This window comes from Atta colombica, unplaced genomic scaffold (genome assembly GCF_001594045.1).
Source record: "Atta colombica isolate Treedump-2 unplaced genomic scaffold, Acol1.0 scaffold7, whole genome shotgun sequence".
Classification (NCBI taxonomy): domain Eukaryota; kingdom Metazoa; phylum Arthropoda; class Insecta; order Hymenoptera; family Formicidae; genus Atta; species Atta colombica.
This window is the reverse complement of record NW_017259561.1, coordinates 1,059,046-1,065,471: the sequence shown is the minus strand read 5'-3', so window position 1 is coordinate 1,065,471 and position 6,426 is coordinate 1,059,046. Positions and strand designations below refer to the sequence as shown.

General features: G+C 39.6%; 1 pseudogene; it reads left to right on the top strand.

Annotated features, from left to right (window-relative positions):
* The first annotated feature begins 203 nt into the window (after positions 1-203).
* LOC108692324 lies at positions 204-1,248 on the top strand (annotated as a pseudogene).
* Positions 1,249-6,426: the final 5,178 nt, after the last annotated feature.

The following is a 6,426-nucleotide window of genomic DNA, read 5'->3' as shown; positions in this document are numbered from 1 at the left end:
AAAGAAAATATTATCTTTATTGTATGAGGGCAAGTCAATAAGTTCTTAAAAAATCTGTCAGAAGGCACTCGCAGTGTTATGTCACATTACTTTTTGACAAGTAGCATCTCTCAGCTAATTGTTGTCAAATTTTGAACGGAATTTATCGCGTGGTTTCATTTCTGTAGACGATTAAAGCGAATAATCTTTGTATTTTTTGCAAAATGGAAAAAGAGTTTCGTGCAGTGATCAAATATCTACATATGAAAGGTTTAACGCCGAAAGAAATCAAAGCCGAATATGCCGATAATGTTCATAGTATATCTGTACCAGCGTTTGCGACTGTATACAATTGGGTGAATGAATTTAAACGTGATCGTACATCCACGTGTGATGCACCTCGTTCGGGACGTCCAATTGAGGCTGCTGTGCCAGAAATCATCGATGAAGCCCACGATATTGTTTTGACTGATCGACGAGTGAAAACGACTGACGCGCGAGCTTGTTGAGACCACAGGCATATCATATGGCACAGTGATTTCAATTTTGCACGAACATTTGGCTGAATGAAAAGGCTATTGGCAAGAGGGGGATGCTGCGTTTGCTCACTGTGGACCATAAGCGTGACCATGTGATGATTTCAAAACAATGTTTGAAGATGTTTCAACGTAATCCAAATGAATTTTTGCGTCGATTCATTACTGTGGACAAAACATGAATCCATTACTTAACACCCGAGACGAAGAAACAGTCAAAACAATGGACTTCGCCGGGTGAACCAGCTCCAAAGAAGGTGAAGACCATAAAGTCAGCCGGAAAGGTGATGGCCACATTTTTTTGGGATATACGCGATATAATTCATATCGATTACCTTCCGTCGAAGCAAACGATCAATGGCGATTACTACACAGCCTTATTGGACCGTTTCAACAACATTTTAAAGAAAAAAATGTCCCCATTTGGCGAAGAAGAAAGTGCTCTTCTATTAAGATGATGCATGGGTTCACACGTGCCCGGCACCGATGGCTAAATTCAACGAATTCCGCTACGAATTGCTTCCCCATCCAGCATATTCTCCAGATTTCTCTAGCCCCCTGCAACTATTTCTTGTTTCCAAACCTGAAGAAATGATTCAGAAGAAAGAGATTCACCACCAGAGAGCAGCTCATCGCCGAAACAGAGGCTTATTTTGAAGGGTTGGACAAATCATATTATTCGGACGGCTTGAAAAAGTTGGAGAATCGTATTGAATTGAATCAAGTGTATTGAGCTAAAAGGAACATTATGTTGACAAATAAAAATGAATCGATCAAAAAAATGTGTTTTACTATGTTTTTCTAAAAACTTATTGACTTGCCCTCGTAGCACGATGATTGAAAGATCGCGAAAAACTCATCGTCTCTCAGCATTCGTGCTGAAAAAATGAAGTCAGTAATGGAGTGATCGAAGAGACTTTTAGAAGTTAGGATTTGTGTACAATTCTAACAATATAGATTAATTTTAACTCAATTTATAACTTATTCTTCTTTTTCTGATTCTGAAAATCAGAACAGATAAAAAACAAATTAAAAAGAGATTAAAGTTAATCTACTCTCTGAAACTTTTTGGATGAATCTTTTTCTGAAGAATGAAATCTCACTCTCAAATATTGAAAATTGAGTCACTCTTTTTCAAGACTCAATTTTCACTCTTTACAGTGAAATTCCACTTTAAAGAATTTAGAGAGTACATTGGTAGAAAATGGACATTAATGAATTAATGAATATAAATATCATATAAGAAAAGAATGTCAGTTCTCAAGTTACGTAGGAAAAATGACAGTGAAAAGAAGCTCTTTCTTTTTAGATTGATGAGATAAGGGCTAGATATATGGCCATTACTAAAATACTTTCATCAGACGAGCAACCCTGTTGCGAGAATGAAGCGAGCATGGTGAAGAGATGAGAAAGACGAAAAGAGAAGGAATCAAGATGAGACGGGGGTGGAGTGGTTCGCCTCCTATTTACAGGACATCCGCGCCACTGGGCACCAAGACAGTTATGACTCCTCGCCCTTCTTGGACCCTGCCGGTTGTTTTGCGTGGTTCTTTCGTTGCTTTTGTTCCATGTTGTCCGTTGCGTTGTTCTTGTTCAAAGTCCCATCGCCCCTCTTCCATCGCGCGATCGTTCTTTAGCGTTCTTCTTCCACGGCTTCTTCCTTCTTCCTCCTCGGTCACTGACAGCGAGCTTTGATAGCAACAGCGCCCCTGATCTCCTGCCCCTGTTTCCACAGTGTGCGCGTGCTCCTCTTTTCTTTCAGATTCATGTCTCCCTCGTCCTTTCTCGGTCTGCTTCTCTTCGTCTCTTTCTGCCTCCTCTTTCTATCCTTCCTCTCCCTCTCCCGCACCCGTCCTTCCCGCACCTCCGTACATTTCACCCGGTAGTCGTCTTCTTCTGCTCTCTTTTTCCCCGTGTCGAGCTGATCTTTTTGCCGGCTCGGAGGCAAGTCCGGGGCTGTTCGAGAATGGGGAGAATGGAAGGATGGGGACGAGGATGAGAATGAGAGGATGAGGCGGAGGCGCTCTCTCGCTTGAAAGGAGCCGACGTTACGTACGGTAGCCGGCCAGACTGTACCCAATTATTCCGGCGTGCTATACTAATGCCATGGACCCCCTCGACTAACCACCCCTTTCTTTCTCTCCTGTCCTCATAATGCGATAGGGTCCTCGACTTCGTCGACCGTTCGCCAGCGATGCCGACGGCGATTTCTTCGGACGACGAAAGTTCCTCGATCTTCAGCGTTGTATCCATGATGGCGTGAAATCACTTAGCCAAATTGTCCTAAATCATAAGATGACATACTTGACAGTTAATTTGACTGTTTAACAATTTTGTTTGGTGCACATATCTGTATTTTCTGTACAAAATTTTATTTTTTTAAATTACCGTCATAAATATAATCTACATTTATGATTTATATTTATAAATATCATAAATTATTAAGTGAATAAATTATTAAGTGAATAATTAAATTATCAATTATTAGACCGTACTATTTTTAAATACACTAAATTTATTATCATTTTCCGATATAAAATAATAGATATGCAACTTTGATTAAGACTTATCAAATATATTCTTTGATTAAGTTTATTTACGCATTCTCAATTGTGATTGCGCTGGTATTGCGATATTTAAGCTATAAATTGTATATATCTTCTCTCATCTTAAATGTTTCGTTAATAACACTGCATTTCTCAACATATGCGATACCCGATTGTTTTTAACAACTTTTACGAGAAACATCTCACTGTTAAGAAAAAATATCAAATAACCATAATAAAACGCCGTGTCATGCGGCATGAACCATTTGTGAATCATTCGTGTCGAAACGCCAGACAATTATCAGTATGAAGGTCAAAACGAGCGATAACACCGACGGAATCGCTGTCTCGAGTTGCTGATCCAGTCGCTGACCCCAGTAGTATTCCAATTGATGTAGGAAGTATAAAACCAAGATCCTTTCTTCTCGCGCATTGACGTCCTCGATGTCCTCGATGCATACATGAAAAAGCGTGCATTGAAATAAATTCGCTACGTCGAATAATGAATCGACGATATTCATATGAAAATACTGGCAATACGTATACTTAATATGAATCTGTTTACGATGTAAAAAATGTTACTAGCATTGACAGTACTATTAAAATAAGATAAACAATAAAATTAAATTAAATATCATAGATATAAGCATTAAAATTTGTTAACGAGTAACGTTTAAGAAGCAGTGTATAAAATATAAATTAATATCGAGATAAAATAACATTTGCGACTGAAATGTATTTTGATTTACTCTGAGAAACTTTACGAAGAATTCGCAGTCTTTTCCTATTCCGAAGTCGCTCCTTTTCTCTCACGGAACAGGACGATGACATTAAGGATTGTATTAATCAGAGACTGTCAGAGCGTGATTCTTCTCCGCGACTCGCGGAAAGTGGGTACCGAGGGGTGGTAGCTCTGTGATTCGAGGAAGAAGAATGACAGAGCGAAGAGGAAGCGCGACCGGAGCTGACAAGATGCGAGAGAGACACGAGTTCTGATTTGCTAGGGCGGATCTGCCGATGACGTCGAGAAATGACACAAAAAAATAACGGCCAGACTATCTGGCACCGAGAGAGTTATACTTTTCCTTTGTCACGCGTGTCTAGCATAACCGTTAATCGCAAAAATACTCTTATGCTTACACCGTTTGAGAATATTTCGAGTGAAATCGGTAACGTCGTAAGCAATGGCAGGGTACGGTCGCGATAAAAATATGCGTGATTACATGTTTATGAGAAATATGTATTATCGTACGCGGCGCAGAGAAATTTTAATTACAACGCGGCCATCAACGCTGCCACTGCTGCTGGTCGCAAAAATGTGGCGCATCGAACAGTAAACAAGGACTTGCCGTCCTCGAGAAGCACATTGGCTACCTAAGCTCCGGTTAATGCTCTTATTTGAAACGCTTCTGGCGGTTATAATAGTGGCATGGCCCTTAAATGGCCCCATGTTCAACAGCCCTCAAGTATTTCCAATATCCTGCAGGAGAGTGAGATTCGTCTTCTTGTCTTCTTTCCTCATTCCGCTCTTACCGTTCCTATTCTTCCTTTCATTCTCTTCCTTCTCATCCTTCATCTTCGTCTCTTTCTCTATCTATCCGTCTCTCTATCTATCCATGTCGCTCCCGGCTCTTCTTCGCGGTTGCTTCTTCCCAGATTCATTCATGCCTCTTGGTGGCGAGGACCTCATTACCCACAGTGAATGGATCCTTCCCGTTCTCCCCCCCCCCCCCCCCCCCCCCGTGCTGAAGGTTCGCGCCGCTGCTTGAAATTCGCGTTGCTTGACGCTTCTCGATACTTCTCTCTTTTTTTATTATATTATTTTACTTCGATCACCTGCTCTCTTTTTTAAAGAGTCTTTTCACGAGACATGCCTCGGAGGTAGTTAAAAAAAAAAAAAAAACCACTGCTCGAAAATCTTATGATTAAACATATGCACGATTGTCACGTGTGTGAATATAATTAATCTTTCTGAAAGTGTTTCTAATCTCATGTGATCTATAGATGTTATATTCGCAATTCTAAAAATTACTTCGACGAACTCTCTTTCTAATTACGTTATATTCGCATACAATTTAGAAAATGCGTTACATATATTGATATTAAAAGAAAATCGACTAATAAAAATGATTGTCGGATTTGCAAACGCCCTGTATTTACACTTTTGAACCGACAGATTCACACGTATGACGGTTTAATCTTTCCTCCCTAAAATTGTCACGGTACGGCGGTAATAATCTGTGTATCGACGTTTTTTCTTTTTTGCATCCGGCGCAGGAGGTGCAATTTTGGCAGCCGCATTTTTCTTCTCGCGCGAAAGGTTAATCGAGACCCGAGCTTTATCTGGCGCGTTCCGCACACCTGGAGGCCGCGGCCTAATGTCTACCTGTTCTGTTTTCGGGAGCCAATCATCACGTTCGCCACAGGCGCGTGCAACGATCTGTGGCCCCTTTCCTCTCGCACCTTCCTTTGCCCAAGCCATTTCTCTCCCAGCTTTCTTTCTCGTCGCTCGCCCTGATTCGGTCCGATGACTTTGTCAACGTTGTCGCCGCATTATTACACTTCTTGCTCGCTCTCTGATCGGTGTAACTTCTAAATACTAAAAATGTAGTACAACCTACTTATCTATTTTAAGAGAAATGTATTATCGATGGGGTGACGAATTAAATAATTTTTTCAGATAGACATTCGAATTTTCTTTCTTAACGACAATCTCGAAAAGTAATACATGTTGTTATACATTTGAATTTTTTATGACTAGTTTAATATTCAAGATATTATAAAATTAATCTTTTTTTTGTTTTTCATACGAATGTAGAAATTCATATTTTTGACATATTCTTTAAATCTGAATCGAAAGTGGATAGCCACTAATTATCCAGTGGCATACTTGGATAAGCAGTGAAGTTTAATTAAAAAAGGAAGAATGTTTGAACATTATATAACTAAGATATTGATATTCATACGTTAATTTCAATCTTTCAGTACCATATTTATTAATTTTATGCAAACAAGGTTTGTTAAATCACATAATAAAGATTAGGTGAGGATTAGTGAGGCTAGATTAGGAATCTCATATTTCATTCACTGATTATCAGTGGCATATTTGGCACTGATTACCAATGATTATCCACCGATTCAGATTTAGAGAGTAATAAAGAACGAATTTGGACGAAACGAGTGGCAGCATCTATTGAAAATATAAAAACTGTAAGAGAAGAGAAAATATTTTTTAGACGAGTCACGATACAGAGATACCTATCGTAGTTGCAGTTGCACAGCAGGAAATTATGTAGCTTACGACCTTTGCTCTCGAGCGAAGAAAAAAGTCTTTGGCACGCGCATTTGTAAAAGAAGGCCACGGT